Source organism: Epinephelus moara, chromosome 4 (assembly GCF_006386435.1).
Source record: "Epinephelus moara isolate mb chromosome 4, YSFRI_EMoa_1.0, whole genome shotgun sequence".
NCBI classification, from domain to species: domain Eukaryota; kingdom Metazoa; phylum Chordata; class Actinopteri; order Perciformes; family Serranidae; genus Epinephelus; species Epinephelus moara.
The window spans coordinates 42,957,328-42,982,879 of record NC_065509.1 but is presented as its reverse complement, the minus strand read 5'-3'; the positions used below and the strand labels follow the sequence as shown (position 1 = coordinate 42,982,879).

Genomic DNA, 25,552 nt, shown 5'->3' with positions numbered 1-25,552 from the left:
TTTAAAATAATTCCATGCTGCAGAACATTTTTCAAATGCTGCTACAAGAGATGTTAACAACAGAAACCATAAAGCATCGTATCTCTCATCAAATCACAAAGCTACTTCTAAACTTACCCGAAAATAAAAATATGATCCACGACCCTGGAGCGGTGACGTGTAAACCAGACGACTGACCTGCAGACTGGACGTACGACCTGGATCAGCTTTAAAGGTTCCTAAAAGACGAGCTGCTGCCCTTCTTGGTTCTCTGAGGTGAACGACAGAGTGTCTGTAGTGTTGACTGTGAGCTGCATGAGTGGGAGTTCACCATAAAGTCCAACCAACAGCTTCATCTCCATAACAAAAGCCCATTGGTTACTTTACACAAGGACCCGCCCCCACTACAAAGGAACGCTACTGTTTGGATTTGAGCTGAAAACAAACAGGATACTTACAAAGATCTGTTTTCAGATTGTTTTAGTTTGAAGCATCTGCAGATCGATAACGATGAGATGTCACATGACTAATAAGGTGTTCTGCAAATACACTGTGAGGTAGTTACACTCAACATACGCCATGTTTTCACCAAGCAGTCGGGTACAATTCAGTTCAGTTGGGTACTTTTATTTCTCCTGTTTACACTGCAAAAAGTTGTGGATGGTCCCAACAGAAGTGTTCCTTAGCGTCCCCATGTTTGGTCCCCCCTCTGTTGGGGTACCTAGCACACAGATCTGGTACTAAAAGGTGGAGCTGTGAACACTGCAGTCTGATTGGTCAGTAGAGGACGGTCACTCTGCTGAGGGCTGAGTTGTGTCTGGTTTAATGACACTGGGCCGACTGCCAGCATCTTTTAAGGTGGAATGCACACCTTAAATTTCACTGTGGCAACACTTCAGTTTTTATATGACACACACTTTTAGTAATGACTTTAAAAATATAGATTAATTTGGAGCGGATTATGTGAAGGTCATATATTCTAATCCTCACTTCCTGTGGGCTACAGCAACACTAAACCCCTGAGCTTGCCTGAGAAGGACTAAATGCACAAAGCTGCTATTTTTAAATATCCCATGGAGAGAGACTCTCACTGCAGCCTGTTCTATTTTGTTCTGAAAATGTGGGCGTGCAGCCTCGTTCTGTGGACGATAAACCAGATGCAGACTTCCATCTGTGTCACCGCTGATGAGGAAATACAGCGAGTGCTGGACGGAGCAGTGAGTGACAACAGAGAGAAGAGAAAGGGCAGAGAAAAGCATCAAAATAGAGTTTGTTTATTAAAAAACTGCCTGTGGATTCCCCTGGACTCTGCAACAGAAGTCCAGGCTAAGACCCAAATGTCCTCACATCCTAGAAACGCCCCTGTGTACGCCTGACTTGCAACTGGATTTGCCTCTTGGCAAAGCGGAGTGAGAAAAGCAAACATTACAAAGTTGAAAACAGGCAAATTATTTATTGTATGTACTTATAACTATCATTATTTGTTAATTAACTGGCCCCTGACTCGTATTGCTTTGCAAAACTGACCCCCGGGCAAAGCAAGTTGAGGATCCATCTCGAGTATTAGACTCTTTTCATGAGACAAACATTCAACCTTTTGGAAGTTTAATTCCTGAATGTACAGTTCTATAAATAAGTTAATGAACTCAGCTGTCACGTCTTCATTAGTGCAGAGAAATGTGTAATGATTTCCAGCCCTGCTTCATATAATCACACCAGTACGCTGCTGTTTATTTCAGCTAATTAGCGAACCACTTTTTCTTAGTGAATGTGTTTAACGTCGAACGCGTTTTTGTGTGACAGAAACCAAATAAAAGTAATCTGTGTTACATAAAAAGGTTGCAAAATCCTGCCTGGCATCAGTTTTAATTGCAGTAATGTGTTCTATAATTACACAGTAACATTATCAGACCAATTACAAACCATTAAAATATCAAAACTATTCTGTTGAATCTGGCAGCTCAATGAGCCGGTGGCCTGAAGCCAAACTGGAAACCAGTTCTGAAAGTTTCAGTGCCGCCTCACAGGTGTGTGTCTTTATACCTGCGTGCGTGTGTCTGTTCTTTAAATAAACTACTGTGGGCTAACCTGAATGTCCGGTGCGTCATGTTCACACATACCTGAGCTGGCTTGAATCAAATATCACACACACACACACACACACACACACACACACTGATAATCAAAAGATGCTTTGATGTTTCAGATCTCAGAAGGACAGGATGTTCATAGTGGAGGTGAGCTCTATGGACTGTCCAGTCTGTCTGTGAGTGTGTGTGAGTGTGTGTGTGTGTGTGTGTGTGTGTGGTCCCAGTCCCCCCACCCTGCAGCACAAAGGGGATTACTCTAATGACTCCATTCACTACCATTGTTTGATCCAGATTAGTGCACACATACACGCACACACATCCTCCCTATTCAGATGCAGCAGCCAACTGTTGCCAGAGCCCCACCACCTGTGTGTGTGTGTGTGTGTGTGTGTGTGGGCGCGCACTGCATGGATTTGTTTGAATGAATACACCGGACGATGGGGTGAAAACCCTGTCGTCATAGAGACTGTGAGGTGAGATAATCGTAAAAAGGGAGACACATTTTCAGCCCCCCCTCATAAAAATACTCACATTATTAAACTGTACACAGTCTCATGTATTCATGTATGAATGAATGACAAACAAAACATCGACAGACATGCTTGAAAAGGAGTCGGAAGGTGAGGTACACTTATATAACCCTTCCCCCTCCTCACTACTCATCTCTCATTTCAAAATGAAATTCTCAACAACTTTCCCGAACTTATTTACAACCATTAATACAGATAAATAAACAACAACCTCAGATATCAAATATACAAACCCCATCTGAACTTTATTAACACCCAGAGATAAATAAGATAAATAATGACCCAACCCATCAACATAACCCCTCTTCATCTACACACCTCCTCAGTATTGTTTTATTATATTTGTATAAATGCTCTATATGTGTGTGTTTAGCGAAAGGGGCAAAAATGTACATGTAATGTGCAACCCCGTGTCCTAAAATGACAAAAATCTTTAAATAAATGAATGAAAGAGGCATTTAATTGTGCACATGGAACGTGACAGAACTGCTTTCACACCTGCGTACGCCTGACCATCGCTGCATCAAGTGGATCTTACTGTCACATATCGACATCTTGAAACTTCTCGTTATCAGCTGATGTTGGCGTTTGCAGTCAAACTCTATAGCTCCTTTTCCATCTGGGCAAAAACCCACCGACACCCATTAATGTCGCACTTTTGTATTTAAAAGGATCGGCATTCAAGCTCGAGTCAACTGACTCTGCAGTAGTCACAGGAATTTATTAGCTCTGATTGGCTCCAATTGGCAGTGAGGACAAAACAACAACCCGGTGAACGTGCTAATTTTAGCCCCTTTGCCGACGCAGTGCAATGGCGGTGGCTACAAATATCGCCCGTATACAAGCAGCACTCAAACATCGTTTAATTTTAATTGGCGCTGAGTTTGACAGAAAGACTGAATCAGTAAGAGAAATAAAAAAAGAAGTAACCCCAGTAGCGTTCTGTCTGGCCTCCATGCTGCTATTGTTTACTAACCTGATTTCTGGTGACATCTAACGTGACACACCAGGAAAGAAAACAGAACAGCATATTTGTCTGCTCAGTCGTGTACACAGCTGTGATCTACTGGCGATGGGAAAGCAGTCGATCACGCATTTTAAAAACTGGCACACACGTGCGCTAATTTTGGTTGGAAAAGGCATATGTGTATAAAACACCAAACATTAGTAAAAACCAAGAAGATCTTGTAGAAACCTATAAGAGCCACAAGTCCTGAGAACTTGTTTTTATTTTGCACACGTTGATGAGATGACGTCAGTGAGAAGTTGTTACTGTGTAAATTCCACCAAACCAGTTCCTCTAAAGAAGTCGCATGAAAATCTGGATGGAAATATTTTGATCATAGCACCGATAGTTTTCACATCAATACAAGAGCTTTACTTTGAAAAATACTTTAACCTTTTTTTCTACAAAACTGCCCATTTTCACGAGAAAATGGAGGCTTTATTTCTAAATGTTAAATTTTTTAACACAGGAACAACTTTACTTAAATTTAAAAAAAGTCTAAAATCTGCATTATTTTAATTGAAGTCATGAACTGTCGCGTGAAAGATCATAAATCTGACCAAATATACAACATCTTTTGTTCGTTGGTAGTCCCTCAAACTGATTTTGGCATTCACACTTTTACACCTCGCTCTGATAAAGATCATACAACAAATAGTGTAAACAGGCATATGACTTTCACCTGACTGCAGTCCAATATTATTTCACTTAACGTGCGGACAGCAAACACACCTGAGCTGTAATAATAAGGACTTTGAACACCTGTAACACACCTCCGTCTCTGCACACAGGCGGCAGCAGCTGTTGTGTCACAGCGTGTGAATGCGTCCACACCTTGTGTCAATAGTTTGTGTGCAGCAAGGAAAGTTATCAGGATTGAAAATGAAAAGAACGTCACTGAGCCACAAACACGCCGCCTCACTGACTGACTGATGCGGGTGACGGCCATTTTACTGTCAGACAGGAAACTCTGGATAACTGTGAGCTGACTCACTGGTTTTAATGGTTTCATGACTGGTTTCGGCGCATTGTCTGCTTCCTGTTGTGTCGCTGTGCTCAGAGGCACTGTGGCAGGACTGACTGGTTCAGGGATCAAACGTGTGACCTCACTGCTGACAGGATGTGCTGTCTAACCTCCCACACACACACACACACACACACACACACACACACACACACACATGCTGATCCCCTCGCAGCAGCAGCGGCAGAAGGGGATTATGGGAGTGGATGGCAGATGAACAGCAGGCTGGTATGAAGTAAAGATCAGGCATCATCACAACGCTGTTTTAAATCCACAGCAACATATTTATTCCACATGTCAGACTATGGCAGGAGCATGAGGACAAAATGAGAACAGACTACTGCTGTACCACCTGACCGAGCCTGATAATGTGCCGCTAATACGACCAAACTGATGCTCTTTTCACTGTGACGAGGAGACGAACACGATCAAACTGAGGTGATCAAGTGCGTTTCCTGTTCAGTCCATATTTAAATTTGTGTTTCGCTTCTTTCCAGTTCAGAGGACGTTACGGCCAAAACCAAGCGGCCAATGCAGAATATATTAGGGGTGGGAATCACTAGAGACCTCATGATACAAAAATAAAATCACAATAATATTGAATCATGACTAAAGTATCATGATAAATGTTTTTTTTTGAGCATTGCAAAAACTTTTTGCTATAGACTAAAAATTACGTTCCCAAAGGAAACAGTGAACATCTATTTTTAACTAATAAAGCTTTACATCTGTGCGTCTCACTTAAATCATTTTTATTGCAGCAAAATGTATCTAGTGGACTGAAAAAGCAATTTATTTTATTATTAAAGTAGGCGACCAAGACTTTAATTTGTATATGCAATACTAATAATATATATATTAAAAAAAAATCAATACTTGCTGTCCATGTCCCGATACAATAATGCCACACAAAATATCATGGTACGCTGCTGTATTGATTTTTGTCTCACCATTAATAAATATGTCTATATCTATAGATAGATAATGTTTCAATAATGTGACACTGTATAAAGATCCTACAAAGATTGTACATAAAGGTCTCGTGCAGTGATACTCAACTTACCACCTGTGTGCCAAATCTGGTCCACGATACCGCAGTGCATTCACAATGAAAATGGGCTTTTTTTTTGCGCTTTTAATGTACATAAATTTCTAGGCTGCATAAAAAAATCAAATTCGTGCTTGTTATCAATAATCAAGTGCCGGGGCAGGAGTCCCCGCGGACCCCCGGGCTGATCCTTAAATGTCCTTAAATGCTAGAAAGGCCACTGGTGTAACGTGGAAGAGGAACCACTCTGTATGTAGATCTAAACAGCTCATTATAGGGTGACAAAAACACAATCCATTTCTGCCAATATGTCCCCTAAATCCTGCACACCGGACCTTAAAAGGTTTGTGACAGAGATATGTGTTGAGTGGGACATTTCGCAGTTCAAATATTAACTGACAAAAACATTTTAGTTTGTTATTAACCTGTAAACATCACTGGAAATTACACTGGTATCAACAACTATCTACACGGGGCTATGATTGACATGAAGTTGTGTTTTGTGTGTAAGCTCAAGCAATAATTCTGTTTTTTATTTTTATTTTCATTGATCTTACAACCAGACTGAACAAATCTATTCCATGTATAGCTGTAATAAGCTCAAATCAGATGGTAAAATTATTGCAGTCATTGAATGTTTAGCATCCTGATATTATTACGATACGGCTCAGAGTACGATAACGCAACAGGAAAACTTTAAAGTACTGATATGAACGAGGATACGGTAACAGTTGAAGGATAGAAACTACTTTTACTACTGTTATCTAAAGTGTATCTGCAGTACTCAGGCTGCATGACATGAGGAAAATATGTGATAACAGTGTTGAATATCATGATAACAAGATTACGTGATGCCTAACAGCGAGGGCTACATCTGATTGGAGTAAACAGCACGCACATATCAGACAAAACAGCGCCTACAGACAGAATGATATTTAATACTATATTCAGTGTTTCGGAGTTTGAGTCGCGGAGTGTGTAATTAATCAGTCAATGTGGCCAGAGTTGATCAGATCAGGTCAGATCGATGGATGAGAGGAGCAGCTGCTGCAGAGGCAAGTGAAGGCAAACTTTTAGACTTAGAGCAATGAATGGCATTGTGATTCTCTGTCTGTGCCCAGAGGATGCTCTGCACTCCTAGACTGTGAAGCATTTAATTACCTACTGGTATATATTCCAATAGTTATAAACGGTCCAGTTTCAAAAATAAAAAATCAATACATGGCATCAATTGTTATCGTGGCGGGCTGCCACAGATAAACAGATGTGTGGGAAACCCTGATGTTCAATATCACAGTCTTGTATTTATCATGCAGGTTGATACTGCCAAGAGGATTTCTTAAAATGATAAATTCTGCAGCTGTATCTGCACCTGAAACTGTAAAAATACTGACATTAATCACGTCCGTTACTACATATAGAACCAGAATACATAGAACACACAGTGCTGCACCTACGCAGTGTCTGCATCAGTCTTTTATAATGTTCCTCGTTGGTGAAGCTCCGACACTCTGTGCAGTTCGACAGATTAATGTTAAAATACGACAATTAATCCACCAAAAGCTAAAAATAATTTACATGATCAAATTCTTATTTTGTCACATTGAATACGGTTGAATTTAGGGCCACTAGTCAGACAAAACGAGATGTTTCAAATCAGATTAATTGATGGAAACAGTCGATAATTGCAGCGCGATGACAGCTGAAGTTAAAAATGGCTGCTGCATGGCGTTGGTGAAGGAGCTGCTGTGATGTGACTGTCTACTGTAAATATGCAGAGATGTGTTTTGCACGAAGGTGTGAAATGACACCTGGTGCTCAGAGAGGGTGAGCAGGCAGCGACTGTCAAACCACCTAAACTGGCTGTAACGCTCGTTTCTATTGACTGGCACAAAAAAAGAAAATCAATACAGCAATAAAATGTCGGATCAATAAAAGTGCTTTTAGTCCAGTTTTACGGGCGGAAACGACATCTGTCCGTCTGTCTGACAGCACTGTGTCTCACCACCTACGGACACATCTACATGGAGTTAGCTGCGGGTGTTTATGACTCCCTCGGGTGCTTTCTGGTGATTTTAGTGACCTCTGTGACCCTTTTTTTGTTGTTATTAGAAAGCTACCAGGATCATGACGGCCGCCTCAGGTGAGTGACATTACGTAGAACTGCTGCCATGACAGCTTAGTGTGTTTCACACTTCATCTATGATGAATTTTATGCTTTTTTTGTTTTTCATTTTTGCACTAAATAGAAAAAATTAATCAAAAAGATGAGTGTAGCATTTATTAAAACATCTGTTCACCAAAAGTGATGAATACTTTGTCAGATTTGTCTCAAATTTTTGCTTTTTTCATCCGAAATTCTCAATGTTTTCTTCCCCAGATGTCAAAAGAAACCATACAATAATTTGGTTTTACTTCTTATAATTCAACATATCTTTGTATTTTAAAAAACCTGGAGCCAAAAAGGTGACAGGATAATGCGCAACCAGGTGTTTCGGTCACCTGTACTGGCTGCGGTGTGTGTGTTTTTGATGTGGATGAACCAACAGAGGATCATTAAGAGCTGTTGTCCTCTGAAGAAACTCTAAAAATCAAACCAAAAATCACTTTGTTTCATCAATTATTGGGATCAAGCTGAAATAAAATCAGTTGTTTGTCTACTGATGAAACTAGACACCAAGTGTGTTTGTGAATATTAATCAGATGCCAAAGATGTGACTGTCACTTCCCAGTAATGACTTCTTTCGAACTACTGATTAATCGTCTAACCAGCTTTCCGAAGAACAGAACTGTTGCCTCTCTGTGTGTGTTCATGTAAATTTTTGGCTTCCTCATTCTTGCCCGCTTGCCTGTTGTCACACCTGAACTACAAAATAAAGAAACCTGCCGTGAAAAGTCGTTAATCGGAAGCATGGACGCCTCTTTTTCTGTGGAGCCGGGATGCGACTGTGTGTGTGTGTGCTTCCATTTCACACACCAAACCCATTTCCACTCTCCCAGCTCCCATTTTAATGACGGGCATTAACAACACGGTGCGCTCAGATCTCCAATTTTTACGCAGAAATGTGCAGAACGGACTCTGTTCGACCTCCCTCCTCCTCTTCCTCCTTCTCCTCCACGTCTTTCTTTTTTGTCATTCCATCCTCTTCCTCCCCCCGCTGACTAATCCTCCACCTCCCACCCCCTCAGCCTCCCGCAGAGCCGTGGATGACCGAGACGTTTGTTTTATCTGGTCAGAATTGGACGGCTGCACCTCCAAATTAGAGGCGGCAGAGAGGAATCCCAGAGCTTGGTATCAAACCTCCAACCTCGCCCCTCGACACCGCGGCGGCAGGAGCTCGGGTGACGGCACGGCCCGCCGTCCAAAGCAGCCGCAAACCTCAGCGAGGGTATCTCCACCTCATCCACTTGCTGCTGAGAAATAAACCTGAATATACATTTACAGTAGCAGAAACCTGAGACGACGCCTGATATAATGCACAGGGGAAACCCTCCAGCTTGACCAGGAAACCACAACGAGAACCTCCGAGGCTTTAACGAGCTTTTTATGTGTTTGTAGAACATTATTATATGACATTAATGTAAAGATGTTTAACTGCGATTCAAAGCCACAAGCAACAAGGCTACATCTTTTTTTAAAATCAGATTTAAAGGCTGAACGTCTGCTGCAGATTTACATTTTACTGCAACTAACGCTTACTTGAATGTGTCGGTGATTTTCTTGATTAATCGATTAGTTGTTTGGTCAATAAAATGGTCAAACAGTGTTTCCCGAAGCCCCAGATGACGTCCTCAAATGTCTTGTTCTGTCCACAACCCAAAGATAATCACTTCAGTGTCGTTGAGGAGGAAAGAAACCAGAAATATTCACATTTAAGAAGCTGGATTTTGAGACTTTGTGATTAATCAATTATCAGATTAGTTGGGGTTTAATTTAGAAGTGGACGATTGATCACCGCAGCTCTAATTCTTACCCACGACACCGCCAACGCAGAAGGTGGATCCCCCTGTTACTCGAGGAAACACACCGGCCCCCGCTACGCTGAACATCTCCGTTAAGTGTGACGGCGACGGGGTTTCAGGCTGAAACATCAGAGCTGCTTCAAGTGTCTTTATGTCACAAGAAATGATCAGAGCGAGACGATACACCGGGAGGGTGGGGGGGATAATAGGGAACAGGGTCAAAGGTCAAGTGCAGGAACAGGCAACACCGCCCGTTTCCCATGGGCACCCACGGAAACACCACGAGAACGGCGTTCCTGAAGGGGACGACCACAGCAGCAGCGGTGTCGGTGGTGGTGGTGGCGTTTACTACGACAGCTCACTCTCTGTCAGGGAGAGGCAGATGCAGTTTGCATGTAAATACCCAACTCCTCCACCCTCCCTCCCTCCTTCCCCTCCTCTCTATCTCTCTCATGTAGAGCAGGTCGCCCATCCTCTCTCTCTCCACCACAGCAGAGGGAAGGACTGGAGAGCTGCAGACTGGAGGGACCGGACGGACTGGATTCCACAGCTCAGCGGCGGCGGATAGTCATCATCACCTGCCCTCGTCGTCCCACCTCTACAGTTTACCCTGAAACTCCACCGCCTTTATTTGGGAATGAGCTCATGTTAACAGAACACACAAAATACTCCTTGCAGGGAGGGGGGGTTAAATGTGTGGGTGTTAAATGTGATGCTACAGGTGCCCAGGAGGCCTCAGGTGCTTGTGCTTGGGCTCACATTGGAAATAGATAATGGAGATACGCTGCCTCGCCTGTGTGACCGGTTTATATGCAGCCTCAGATGAATGGACTGTTGTATTGTTGTTGCTTTAAGCAGCCCCAGGAGTCCCTGAGGCAGATTAGCTGTGATATTACAGAGAGGAGACAAACCTCTGATTATAATGACGAGCTTTTTTACTGCCATTTTATATCCTTCTCTATAGACTGACAGTCCCTGCAGAACTCTTAGAGCCTCGGATGGAGACATGCCCAACAGAAGCAGCTCCTATACGCACTATAGGGAGCCGTGCACACAGCAGCAGCATACTGTACTTTGCTCCTCAAATGCACTGTACAGGATTACTGTAGTGATTTTTCAGTTTCGGGGAGGTTAGGAAACCCGGAGTGACCCGCAGGAAGCTGTATTTTATTACTGACAGACATGGAGGTAATGTTGAGGACGGAGGGGATCGATACGGATCAATACCACTGTAGTGTAATATAGGTAAAATACCCATCAGTGGAGATTACACGCTGAATATGAACATGCAATCGTTTTAAACGCCTTTATTTTACCAACAAGTGTTTTTAGAACAGCAGCCGGATCGTTATAAACGCCTGAGTGCATGCGGGGATTTATCATCCATCTATGTGTGTGTGTATGTTTTTAATTAAGTGCTCATCCAGGCGAAAATGAAAAATAAAGTGGATGCACTCTTCCTATCTGTCGTGCGTAAAGCGGCTCCTGCAGCCCTGCACACTGACAGGGTCTGGATGAAAATGTGTAAAATATTTCGTGTTGTTATGTAAAAGATCTAGATTTAAGATTCAGTGTTGGAGCGGGGTCTGTGGAGAGAAGTTCCTACCTGGACCGGGTGAGAGCCGCGCGGTTCCCCAGCTCTGAGCGCTCCAGCCCGGCTACAGGCTCCGCTCCTCCTCGGTACCCAGACGGAGCTGCTCCGGGAGAAAAAAAAATTAACAATCCACAATGCAGGGAAAAATAAGACCTTAAAACAAATCAAACAATCCAGGCAGGGGGTAAATTATTCCTCCAATTTCCTCTCACAATTTCTGTCCAGTTTTACTGTCGTGACCAGCGCTGCGCGTCAACCCGGCGGTCCTTCCTCTTCTCCGGGGCTGGCGCTGGAGCCCAGCCGGGGGAACACCCGTCCGGACCGGGGTCACTCACTCACTGCTGCTACTCCGTGAACGCTTACCACCGCACCGACAGCAGCAACAGCATCCTCCGCTGATGGCACGCTTGGGGAGGCAGTGGGGTGGAGGTGGAGGTGGTGGTGGTGGTGGTGGTGGTGGAAGCGGACGGAGCACCGGGACGGGAAAAAAGGAGGGGGAAACGGTTAAAAATCACCCAAGCAAGAAACACTAGGTCCGGTAGGTCCGGGAGTTGCCAGCAGCGGTCGTCCGGTTAGTTTCCACCCCGACGCGCAGTCACCGCTCTGCCGCTACAAACTCTGTCCGCCTCCCGGTCCAGCACGGAGCAGGTCGCGCGGCTGCACTGTGTGTGATGAGAAAGTGGAGTGATTCCAAACGACTGCGCTCGCGCTTCCCTCCCTCTCCCTCTCTGTAGCTCGCTCGCGCTCCCTCTCTCGGTCTCTACCAAGCTGTTCCCCCCACTCCTCCCCCCCTCCCTCCCCTATACACTCTCTATACAGTGTACCGGAGGGGGGGCGGAGCGAGCATCCACCCCAACAACTAACTCTTCGGTGGATTTCCCAACAATCTCTGCCATTTTTTAAACTTCTTTTACAAAGATATGGCGACTTCTCCCGGCCGCCGTTCATGAACAAGCGGAGCTCTTCTACTATTTTTAACCGTTTAAACTGCGGCAGCTCGGGGTCCGAGTCTCCATCACCTTAAATTAAATCTAAAATGAGTGTAACTGCTGTTAAAGAGGGGATGAAACACTTTGATTTGACTCTTATCCGCCATATTGTCTCATTCAAACGGTCTAAACACCAAGCCTCCCTCCGCTTCCACCCGTATATACAGTAAATAAATCTTTCTACCTCTTTTATTTTTTTAAATCATCTCCCTCTCCGTCTTCATCCACCGTCTCCCTGCCTCCTCCTCCTCTCCTCCTCCTCCTCTCGCAGCTCCGTCCTGCCACAGCACAGAGAGGCGGGAAAGCGGCCGTCTCTCGCGCTCTGAGCGCCACCTACAGGCGAGAAGCGGCACGTGACAGGAGCGAGGCAGAGAGCTCGAGCTCACTCAGGCTTCTTCCTCGCCTTCTTCTACTGTGTTTTTTCCCGCCACCGTGGAGCGCAGACAGCAGGGGACATATAGGCAAAAGATGGAGTCTGTATAGTGCAGAAGTGTCGACATCATGGCCGTAATTACAGCAGTGTGTGTTCCATGAACACAGCGCAGCTTGTGGTGGAGGGAAGCTGTTATCCAAAGCAGCTTACTGTACTGTGATATTACACACAACACATATGGATTATGTTTTCTTGCATATGGCCGCCTCAGTTTCATTGCAACTGCTTAGAGAGCTAATCCAAATACATCATTCAAAAACAATTAAGAGGCAGTCTTAAAAAATTATCGCAGCTTTGGCTTTTTTTAAAGGACAGACATTACTGTTGCTGTTAAAAAACAAAAAAACATCCTGTCAAGTATTTTCTGTATTTAATGAGTAAACATCTGAAGTGATTAAAAGTGAAAAGGCTGAGCTGGAAACAAGAAGAATAAAACTTTATTTAAGGGAATGTTCTTTATTTACCATGGGAAGGGGGTGACTTTTTTTAGAAATAGCCTATGCCTATATATTTTTGACATTTTATTTTGTGCAGGTGATCACTCAGAGAAACCTGGATGTTGTTCAGATTTGCTGGTTAAACACTGTGTTATCCATCACATCTATTAACTGTGTTAAAATTTATATATATATATATTATATATATTTTCTGAATTTGTGTACACAGTTTATTGAGTACCAGTTTGTGCATGCAAATTATAAATTCAGGAGCACAAATTGATATATTTACCCATCATATCTTTTAAGGGACTGTTCTGTATTTATCCGAGGAGGGGGATTGCTGGGGTGTGACTTGTCATATATATATATATATATATATATATATAAAGTAAAAATACAAATATCTAGTAAAAAGTAAAAAAGAAAAAGAAAAAGAAAAAAGGTCAAGATAAAATCCTGGATTTGAAGTCTCTTTTTATTTGTGCATGTTGGTTAGTTCATGCAAACGGTTTATGTTTTTGTTCCGCATAATGTGTTCAAGAATCGTTGGAAATTTTGAAAATCCAATGGTAATTTCTGTTTTTAAAACACGTGGGCAGGTTTGGAAGGGATATTTTCTTTTTTTTAAAAATGCCAAAATTTATTGACAAAATTTCAAAAATTGCCAAAATTCGGAAATTGGAAATTCAGCTGTAAAATAAATATAAAATACAACCATTTAAAATTGTATGCCCCTCCCCTAAGCCAAAATAAAAATCAGAAGTCTCTCCCCATGTACTTAAAAGAATATTTGACATATTAGATTTCTAAAAGTTAAAAGTTGAAAAGTATTTCCTGTTGTAGGGATGAATAAGGTTATGTGTATTAAGGGTTATCATGTCCACCTCATCAGAAACTGGGGAGGGATTAAGAGGAATATTGGATTTCTCTGCAACGCTAACTTTTTAGCACATTAGCTAACGTTAGCTTCCATAGCAAAACAAACAAGTGTGGTCCTCCTTTGTAAGATTGGCTTCCTGTGACATCATCCATCCACTGAGTGAGAGCATACGGGTCGGCCAGTCTGGTCCCGTTGGTCAGTGTTTACTTATTCAAGTAACACTGGCGGTCCCGGAGAGTGAGTGACCTGACATGGTGCGTTGGTAAATTCAGTCTGACGCTCTACACTAAAATGAGAGCCCTGTTGGTGGAAGAAACGGAGCGTTATATTTCTACATGAATGAACCAACGGTTAAGTTAATCACACATTCACTCCGCTCGGTGCTCTGCTGCTCCGTCTCCACAGTGTCCAGAGTGCGCTCTGCCACTCAGAATGAGGCTCCGTCTCCACAGTGTCCAGAGTGCGCTCTGCCACTCAGAATGAGTGTTTCTGAACGCACCACTCACGTCATCTTCCTCCATCGTCTAAAACAAGACAACAGAACTTGCTAGCTAGCGCTAGCTAATGTCTGTGGAGAGTTGTTTTGCCTCCAGCTAAGCCCCGCCCACCAAAAAAAGTCATACTGTTTACTAACAGTTAAAGAGTCTATGTTGGTATATTAACATATTACAAGCATTATAACAGTATTTGGTTGGTAATTTGGATTTTTTTTTCTTTCTTTCTGTGTCACAAATAGCATGAAGTGACTTCTGAACTATTCGGTAGCAGTTTATATTTAAAAAATAAATTATGGGGTCCGTTAAAAGAAAAAAAAGAAGTTATTATTGCTCCAAGAAAATAAAAAATGCAAAGACAAAACTCTCCCGTTGCTTTATGTCTTGGTGTGGACATTAAAGGGTTTAATAACAGTCTGTTAGAAGATTTATTTCTTTTTGCTTGACATTTCTGAGCAATATTTACTGAATCTATTTGCCTCCACATTAATCGAGGTCTGTGTAAATAGCAGTTTGTAGTTTTGGTTAATTACAGAGACGTGAAGATCACAGAGCTGGGAGGGATGACGAGCATAGCTGTGGCTCGTTACCCAGAGTTCACACACCCTTTATTTACCACTACATTCCTGATCACTGCATCACACACACACAGCATGGACTCTTCTGGGTGAACCCTCGTCCTTTACTGTGTCTCTGTGTCACACCTGAGCCCTCTTCATTTACAGCATTGATCGTTACACATTAATTTTGCAGTGTTTGAGGTCAGAGGGCTTGTTTGACTTTTTTGGGGTTGTTTTTGTGTTCTTTAATCAGATTAGTTTCCTCGTTGGTCCACAAGGTCCAGTGGTTTAGTGTTGTGCCTGGTATAAAACAGATAATCTCTCTTTGTGTTTCTTTTTGCGTTTGCTCTTTGCTTTTATCTCCAGGAAATGAAACAGACATGCTGAATGTTTGTGCCCTTTGCTGGTCAAATTAAAGGATTTTTTATCAGTATTTTTTGTTATAACAGCACATGAACTCCTTTCAGACTGTCTCAGTTTCCTTTCGACTTCTCTCCATTATACTCAGACGTGTCGCTGCTGCTGTGGAAGCTGTCACAATGAGCTCAGCCGTTTTCTGAAGGACGTGCATACAGATACTGTACAACAGACAAAAGGTGGTTTTATTTTCCTGGAGGATGTTCTGCACCGCTTCATGATCACGCTGCCAGAAGAAATGTTTCAAACGTACAGGTATGTTTGTTCGGACATGAGGCGGAAATGATCCAACGATCTGACGCTAGCAGTCAGCACCATTTTATTTATTTCAGTTTATTTGTCGTTAGCTCCTGTTTTTGTTAGTAATAAATACAAGATATTTTTTTCTGTCCAGAGTGCTGAATGTGTTTCATCCAGCACTGCACATAAGCTTTTATTTCTGGTAATTCCACACATTGATTTAGGATTATTCACCCTGTCATGACAATATGAACTAAAAATATTCATATAAGCTAACCAGCTTGCTAACAGTCTGATAGGAGCTCCTTAGCTTGCTTGCTAATGTAATTACTGTGTGTGAATCTCTGGAGCGGTTTGTACTCACAGAAGAGAGTTAAAGGTCCAGTGTGTGAGATAAAGGGAGATTTAGTGAGGACTGCAGATTGCAACCAGCTCCAACTTCTCCTGGTTAAAATTCCTTCAGCGTTCATTGTTCAGGAGGTGCTGAATTATCCACAGAGGTCTCTTCCTCTCCAAACAAACAGACCAGGTCATTAAAACCAATAAAAGCACTGAATAAAACAATTTCAGGTTAAAAAAGTCAGTGTTTTTCCGACGCTGAACATCAAAAAGAGGTTGCTAAAATGGTGGCTGACGCGAAAATACGAAAACATGAATGTCTCTATCTAGAGTCAGTGTTTGGTTTGACCACTCTGGGCTACTGTAGAAACATGGCGGTGCAACATGGTGACCTCTGTAGACAAGGACCTGCTCCCTGTGTAGATATAAACAGCTCATTCTGAGGTAACAAAAACACAACTATTCTTATTTTCAGGTGATTATACACTATAGAAAACATACTTATTTATTATTCTCCATTTCTGTCGATATATCCCACTACGAATACGCCCCCCTTGTATTTTTACACAGAACTAAACAACAGCGGCATCACTCTGCTCCAGTGTGTGATTTTAGACAGTATGCCATCATCATGGAAGCAAAAGAGGGGTGACGGGCGTAACATGTAACTCAACAGCGCCAGCCTCTAGTGTGACATCACGCAGTGTCAGCAGTGCTTAATAAACAATAACAATGCCAAACATGTCAATAACAATCATTTACCGTAGTGGCTGATCTCGTACTCTGCTCAGAGGGCGAGGCGCTCACAGATCTCACTGTTTTCACACTTTCTGGACATCTTCATCAGCTGTTCTTCTTCTTTGACTTAGCTGCTAACTGCTAACAGCTACTTTTTTAAATCTCCTGCAATGAGCTGCACATGTAACATGTCATCAAAAGCTCACACCTGTGCCTCCTGTGATCCTGTCCTGCCAACCCAGTCTCACCTCGAAGTCACTGAAACCTGGTGCTTGGTAAGTGACGTCCAGCAGCCAGTTGCCAATATTGTTTTAACGATGCCTGGCGGCGGCAGCGAAAAGCACAGCAGGACAACAACGGAAGTTAAGGGGGAAAGTAGGGTGGGTGGGAGTGGTTGTTGAACAACCACAGACTTTCACCTGGAAGGTCAGTTTTCGCCTCCCGTAAGATTGTAAAGCCAAAACACAACCACATGTGTGTTTGTTGTTGAAGGGAAAAAACATCAATTCGCAGGGCTGTACCAACGTTGTGCTTTTATTTTGAAAGAGACTGTATGCAAACTGTACATTTCCTGTGAAAACAGAAGTGTGTTTTGAAAACAGACAATGCATGTAACAGGCTGTAGTTGACACGGCGTCCCAGAACGTCAACAACCAACACACCCAGGGTACCTTGGACGTCATATGTGGACGTGGAAAGTCCATGACCAAACGTGGACATGCGATGAGGTCACAGTGAGAATGTGTTGGTCCTGCTGGCTGTCCCGTTTATACAGACATGGTTTTGGCGTTGTTACTTCCTCTGACGTAATAATGGTGTAAAATTCCCGGGTTGGTGAGGCAGTGTAAAACAGGCTTATATGTTCATCCTTTTCAAATGCTGGTGTCACATAATGGTGCAAACTCCAGATGAAATTTGCAGTTATCAAATGACTTTAAAACAACTGTTGATGAACGGCCCTTGGTTGAGCTGGGTTAGTTGGTACTCCAATGCCAACTCTAACTGTGTTCTGTGCTCATCAGAAAGACCAAAAACTATTTGTCAGGATACAACTTTATCATACGTCATAAAAATGTGTCTTTATAGCGTCTCCTCACAGCTGAGTGCCGCTCCTCACCAAAGGTAAAGTGAAACACAGTAGAAAGCAGTTTTAAACTAAAACAAATAAAATAAATGAGCATCATGGTTTGTTTGCAGATGAAAATAAATATCTCTTTAAACAGACACCACCAACATTAAATCAGATTTTATCTCAGATAAATCAGCCAACGTTCCCGTCAGTGTTTTTGATACCAAACCCCATCCGTCTGGCACCGACAGAGAGTTAAAACAAAGCAGCAAACAGTGCTGTCGATACCATTTAGTCTCTGTCTGTTTCCTCCATTTGTTTTCCTCGTCGTCTTCCTGAAGACATGCAGCGGCAGGTTCGTCTCCAGAGGAGTTTAAACCTCTGCGGTCGACTTTGTCTCCCAGCATCGCTCTCAGTAATTAACCCTCCGGCCTGCGTGGACCCTGACTGATCAGCTGTAATATCCTTATCAATATTCTCTGTCTGTCCTCTGCAGCTCCGCTCGGCTGCACTCACATTCATAATCGCACTTACGAAGTTCGTTCACACACTTAAAAGTTCCCTTTTGGTCACAAACAACTTGTTCTGTCCTTTATTATTTTGTTCTCATTCATAAAACTGATACTGAGACACACTTTGTTCCCTCCTGTGTGTGTTTGATACGTTTTCATTTATCCTTTTCTTATCTTTATTTTAATTAAACTGACCATTGATACAAACATGCTCCTTTGGTCGTATATATGTTTATATTAATTATTATTATTCTAATACAAAGTCAAACCACAGGTTACACAGTTATAATGCATGTTGTATTTTTGCAGCATTATTCAAATTATTTTTTTTATTTCAGTTTAGTTTATCAGATATGGAAATCACAGCAGCATCAGAACTGTACATTTATGCAAAAGAACCAGATGTTTTTAGTGTTTGTAGTGAAACACTAATTTGCAACACCTGTCCACAGGAGGATTTATAATAAATTAAAATAGTAAAAAGAAAACAGAATACATCCCCAAATCCATACACACAAATACATCCACACAAAATACTAAACTTGTAGTGATGCTCCAATCAGTCAGAATCTTTCACTGGATTTCACCATCTCAACAATTAATGGAAATCCAGCCAAACTCTGTGAATTCTTCACGATCTGGCAGTTTTGTCCAATCACCGCAACTTTTCTGCAAATTTGACCAATCATCATATTTTCCTATTGGTCCTCGTTATTATTGGCTCCTGCTGGACGAACTGGACGTTAATATAACGTCAGGAATACGTTGGACAGATGTTAAATTTTTGTTAGAATGGAAATCGGTTTGAGGATATTTTAAATGTTTAAAGCCCTGATCACACAGACAGCATTTAAGCAGCTGGAGGTGGCATTTTGTAATTGTTTTAATGAGAATGAAGCTTTTTGTGTTGCTAAGATAAGATAACACAGACTCTATTGTCCTGAAAGAAATTTGTCTTAGGTGCCTGTTAAAAGGTGCAAAACAGTTATACATACAGTTCCTACACAGAGTTGTTGCTATTCACGATCCCACACACTCACTACCTACAGTACGAGCATAGACTGCCATCAGCCAACAAATCAGACGCTGCCCACTGCACCACACGTCTGTATTACATAGTCATGTAAAAATTACATCACGCCTTCTGTTTCTGCGCTCTAGGGTCCTGGTGTTTTTGCCGGAGTGCTCTGAACTCCTCCAGTTGGAAAAACGCACCCCACGTTATCTATTTTTCCCATTGTCAATCAGATGCTTTGAGAGGCGGGGCTTCTGTGGTGGTCACGACAACAAGTTTACAGTTGGTGAACAATGGAGGAGAAACTGGTGGTAGTGGTTGCTGGATACCCAGAGCTATATGACTTTACAAACCACAGTTAGCACCATCTCAATAGAAAACAGCAGATAAGTGCAGTACTGTAAACGTCCATGATGGAGGAGAAGCTCCTGGACCAACTGGTGGTACTCCCCATGATCCAGCCTCTTTTTTAGGGTCTCATGTACCCACACAGATCTCTGTTTATCTGCTGACAGCCTCTCACCCTCAACCACAGCTACAGACAGCACCCTCTGCCTCAACATGGCAGCAGCTACACACTGATTACTGGGGGAAAAATGAAGAAATGAATCAACAGTAGATTGATTAGGCCTACACAGGAAGGTTAGGGTTAGGAGGTGATGGCGTGGTTGCCTGGCAACAATAAAAAGGCGCAGCAAGTGTTTTTATTTACGAGTGGCATTCAGTCAAAATAAAAAAAGGCAGCGCGCCTTCTGTGTGATCGGGGCCTAATGACGTTAGAATTTAATGCTGTGCGGACGTTAACATTATGACGTTTTGCAGACGTGAGACGTGAGGCACTGAGGATCAGACAGAACTCACCACAGTCTTCCTCACTCATATCCCACGCCCAGCAGACTTAACTTAAACACGTCAACAACAGACGAGACACATCACCATGACAGAGACTGCTGCTCCACATCTACTGCTGCAAGAATCAGAGTCATAGTGGTCACTACAGGGGACTGATATTTCAAAGCCATGTTCTTGTATGTGCCGGGGGTTTGATGCTATAGTTGCATGTAAGCCACTACAGTGGATCCCAGTGTGTCTTGCTGTACACCGCCACCCACTGGCCAGGTGCTGTAAGTGCAACATACATTTCTGGAAACCAAGATGGCCGACGGGACGCAGGAAATGTTGTGCAGCTCAGGAATTTATCACCAGATCTACTATAATAAGGAGACCCTGACAGGTAAATAAAATCTGTCAACATCAAGTTACATCTAAGAAGAAATATAATTGTTAAAATTTCCATGTATTGATTTATCTTGGGAAGAGGAATTTACAATTAATCATCTGTCCACTGCACTGGCTATATTTTAACGACAATTAATACCATTCCTGCGAATTTGTACTTCATCTGCAGCGACTTTTTGAGCTGTACATAAAATAATTTATATTATCAAGATGTAACTTGCAATTTTTGTGGCAGAAACAATATTTTGACAAGATTTTTGTAGAAAACGGTCGTTGAAAATAATGGTTTAACAGGAGGAGGTGGATGGAGGAGTCAAGAGGGAGGAGCTGAATGAGGGAGGAGGGTACAAGAGGGGAGAGGCCGAGGAGTCGGAGGCAAGGTTGAATGCTTTTGCACAAGCATTGGAGTAAATCAAAATATGTGAACACTCTAGTTTAACAGCATTAAAATATATATTTCTATAGTTTCACATAATACATTAATGTTTTTAATTGGTTTATAATTCTTCAGGTGAAAACTTAAACACACGCTGTCCACCCATTGGGACATGTAAAAAATGTCTTGAAAAATACATGCTAAAAAAAATGAACTTCAAATTTTTGTTTTCATGCCTGAAGAGGAATATAAACACTTTGGAAAAAAAACTTAATCCATGTATGAAAGGGTTAAATATGCTGATAAGTTGCGACGTTCGTGTTTAACTCACCAACTCAGAAGAGTGTGGTTTTATTCTCACTTGAGCAAAGTGCCTTAATCGATTTAATGAATTATTTTTGCATTTTTATTGCAAAAAACAAAACACCCCAGTACATAACAACATGAATTACAATTTTTTAGAAACGCTGCTGTGAAATTTAGTTTTTTTTCAGCTGCAACAATTCCACAAAAAAGCCTGTCAAATCCTGGAGGGAATAAAAATTGCATCCTTTATCTCTCTGTTTTGGCCTTCGTCCACTTTAACGCAGCTTTTTGTTTCCAGACTGGATGAATCTGAAAACTGCAGCACTGCGTTTTGTTGTTTGAGGAACATGATGGAGAACGTTGACATAAAACTGCCCAGACGAGTCGAGGTCTGTGATTGAGTCTGAAGTCTCTCTGTCACTTCTGAACGTCTCTACAGTTTCTCATTTTAAAGGTCAACGCAGAAAACAAAGGAGGCGTTTATGCATCAGGCGAATGACGTTCGTTTGATGCATGTTGGTGGATTGTCGAACGGTGGCTGAAACAAGCGTCCTGCACGACTGTCACAGGGTGGAGTTTGGGGTCGAGGCTGCAGGTGACTGTGACTGGTCAGCTGTGAAGTTTGATGCTCTCGTTTTTTACTCTCCATGAAATTATTTCTGTCACTTATCACGTGAGCAAACAAGAGAAACACAACAAATGTGTTTGAGAAGAAACTAAAAATGTGACATGAAAACAAAAGGTGCAGACATCTGGGAGTTTTACAGAATAAATAAAGTGTTCGTCATGTTACATCCCTGTACATTGGCTATAATACTGGTGGCTAGTTTTAGCAGCAGTACCCGGCTGTTTCACTGGAGGCACTGATTCATTACAGCCTCTCATAAAGAATAATAAAGCAGCAGCCTGTCACAGAAATTAATGGAAAACATGAGAAAAGAAAAGAAGAAAGTGAATTTCGTTTGTCTTCATCTCTACTTTCTGCATTTTAAATGCAATTAGGGAACAAAATCTGACCTGGAGTCCTCTTATTTATCATCTGAAGTGTGCAGGAGGGTTTTTTCCTGTGTGGTTCGTCTGGCTGTCAGACAGACGGACCGAAGCAACATGTCAGAGCTGCAGACAGACGGACTGAAGCAACATGTGAGCGGGAAACACACAGACAGGAAGTGGAGCTAATTATCCTGCTGTGAAAACAACAAGAGTTTTTATAATCCTGCGCTGATAATCATCATTAATCATAAAGCAGAGAGAAAGTGTACTTCTGCTTCATTGGTTTAAAACAGAGTGTGGTTCAGGAGAGAAGTTCACGACGAGTCCCACAGAGCCTGTCTGTCAGAAACATCCAATCAGAGTCTCAACAAAGTTAAACTGCATTAATCCAAGTGGTCCGCAGCGAAGGTGTCGAGGGGGCAGGGACAAATGGAAAGACGCTGATAACAATATTAATTATTGAACTGAATTATTGAATTATTAATGCGAGGGAATGAATGAAGTAATTCAATGGCACAATATGTGAAAGAACGGCAAAAAAATAAAGAGTCCCAAATGAGGAATTCGGGGAATGATTTGTAATTTCAGCGCACAGATGAGTCACGTGAAGGAAACGCTATTAAAAAATTTCCCTCCAGACACCTGCGGACTGATGGACCCGCGTGACCCAACACACTGCACGGCCAAAAGTATGTGGACACACCCTGAACTCTCAGGCATTTTACCAGATGTAGAAGCTGCTGCAGAGATTTGACTTCACTCAGACACAAGAGCGACAGAGAGGCGTCTGTTCTGCACCTCACAACTTTAGTCCAGCGTCAGTGTTTCGGTGGAAAGAAAGGGTTTGGAGGAGTTTCTGTGCATGAACAGATATTTTAAAAAGACAGAATTTTATAAACACTGGCACTGGACATAAAAATAGTTTAATGTAATCTAGAGTTTTGCAGAATTGTCCAATATGGATGTTTCCTCTCAGCCAGTCAGGTCTCACATGCTGGACAGGGCTGCAGTCAGGACTCTGTGCAGATCAGTCAGTTTCTTCCACATCAGACTGGGCACATGGTTTGCAGATTCTGTGGCAAAAAAAAAGTGTGTTATGTTAGTAACTTATTTTAAGCCAAATCATGAAATTTATTTGTAAACCTAACCATGTGCTTTTGCTGCACAAGAAAATAAACGTAAAAATGAGGTGTTCACTTATGCTATACGTTTATTTTGAAAAAGACTGTACGCATTTAATGAGCAGAAACTGTACATTTCCTGTGAAAGCAGAGGTGTATTTGAAAAGACATAATGATAATTATTATTTCACTTCCTGTAAGATTGTAAAGCCAAACTTTGTTCTTTTTTCCTAAATGGAACCACGTGTGTGCTTTTATTTTGAAAGAGACTGTATGCAAACTGTACATTTCCTGTGAAAACAGAAGTGTGTTTTGAAAACAGACAATGCATGTAACAGGCTGAAGTTGACACGGCGTCCCAGAACGTCAACAACCAACACACCCAGGGTACCTTGGACGTCATATGTGGACGTGGAAAGTCCATGACCAAACGTGGACATGTGACAAGGTCGCAGTGAGGATGTGTTGGACAGAGCAACAGTTACTGATCAGTTTGACAATGGTGTCCATATACTTTTGGCCATGTAGTGCACTTTAATAAAAACTACTGAGAGGCTGTTCTGGATCTTTTGTTCCTCTTTGAGCTAGGCTAACAGTTTCCCTCCACTTCCAGTCTTTATGCTAAGCTAAGCTAAACACACCCTGGACCCCTCTGTGTACTGGACACATGGGGGTAAACCTGATCTCCATGTTCTCACCTGAATCTGGATGATACAAGAAACAAGAGGACTCTCTAAGAATGTGCGAGTCGTCCCAGGTGAGCTGCTCCTTTGACCTCTGAGTCCAGCAGGAAGAACCTGGAGGTCAAAGGTCGTCCAGGAGGAGGACAGACAGCTCAACCCAGCAGCTTCTCTCTCTTCAGCAGGAAGCTGTTTTACATTCAGCCGGCTCGTCTCACCCCGCTTTGATGAATAGACTGTAATCTGTAATCTGCGGCGGCTACCTGCTGCTAACGAGCCAAATTAATTAGACACCGACAGTAAACATCTATCGATAAGATCAGATGAAACTTTATTGATCCCTGAGGGGAAATCGGCTTGTTGTAGCAACAAACAGGAACAGGAAACCACAGAAGGAGGGAGCGGCGGCTACAGTGGGAATGTACAAATAAAAAATATATGAAATGAATATGAATTAGAGCTTCTGGTTCAGTGTGACAGAAGAAGAACAATGAAATGAAAAAAAGACCAAAGCTGTGACAATTAATGAAATATTTGCAGTATGAAAGAGTGACAAATTGGTTGCTCAAACACACACGCAGTTTACAAATTAGATTAACCTCCAGAGGTTTGTGTGTGTGTGTGTGAAATGTAGAGCATAAATAATGAAGCTCTGCTGGAAGTTGATAATATTGAAGGCTCTGGAGTAACTGTGCTGCGATCAGCAGGATCAGTGGATCTGGTTTTATAGCCGTGTTAAAGGTTCGTCCTTCGGTCAGTCCGTCCACCTCTTTGGTCCAGACTGAAATATCTCAACCATCAGATGGATTGGTGTGAAGTTTGGTTTAGACTGTCATGGTCCCCAGATGATGCGCCCCCTGACTTTGGTGATCCTCTGTCTTCTAGTGCCACCATGAGGTTCACACTGATGGCTTTGAGAAAAATGTCTCTACTATTGGGTAGATTGCCATGAGATTTGGTGAGTGCATGTTCATGTTCTGGATGAATTGTAATAACTGTAGTGATCCTCTGATCTTTCAGAGCACCATCATCACGTCAATGTTTTAACGTCAGTTTAAAGTGTCAGTATGAAATGCCGCTGGTAACAATGTAATTTAAGGAAATGGAAAGTTGCTGTAGAAAGTTGCTGTAGTTGCAGGTGGGAGGGGAGGTGGATGGGTCCAACAAACCCCGGACTTTCACCCAGGAGCCCGGTGTTTGCCTCCTGTGTGAACATTGAGTCAAACAATCATGTTTTTATTCTAACCCTAACCAGAGAGTTCCTCATTCTGGGGAAAGTAACACAAAGTAGGGTGGCACAGTGATGCAGTGGTTAGCACTGTCACCTCAGGGGGAGCCTTTATGTGCGGAGTTTGCATGTTCTCCCCGTGTCAGCGTGGGTTTCCTCCAGGTGTTCTGACATGTTCTCCCCGTGTCAGCGTGGGTTTCCTCCAGGTGCTCCGACATGTTCTCCCCGTGTCAGCGTGGGTTTCCTCCA

General features: G+C 42.4%; 1 protein-coding gene and 1 long non-coding RNA gene across 3 annotated transcripts in view; both read right to left on the bottom strand.

The window, feature by feature from the left end:
- LOC126389088 (protocadherin-1-like) overlaps nt 1–11,967 on the bottom strand; it is a 34,432-nt gene extending 22,465 nt beyond the window's left edge. Inside the window, exons 1-2 of one of the 2 annotated variants that reach the window (XM_050042532.1) lie at nt 11,447–11,967; nt 11,247–11,334 (exon numbers count right to left, since the gene is read on the bottom strand). The gene's annotated coding sequence lies outside the window, so the exon portion shown is untranslated. Of the gene's footprint in view, nt 1–117; nt 266–11,246; nt 11,335–11,446 lie in introns of those variants that run through there. The other variant, XM_050042533.1, reaches the window with a different exon arrangement.
- The window catches only part of LOC126389119 (uncharacterized), a 332,569-nt gene that overhangs the window by 275,240 nt on the left and 31,777 nt on the right, over nt 1–25,552 (bottom strand). The gene's annotated exons all lie outside the window — the stretch shown is intronic.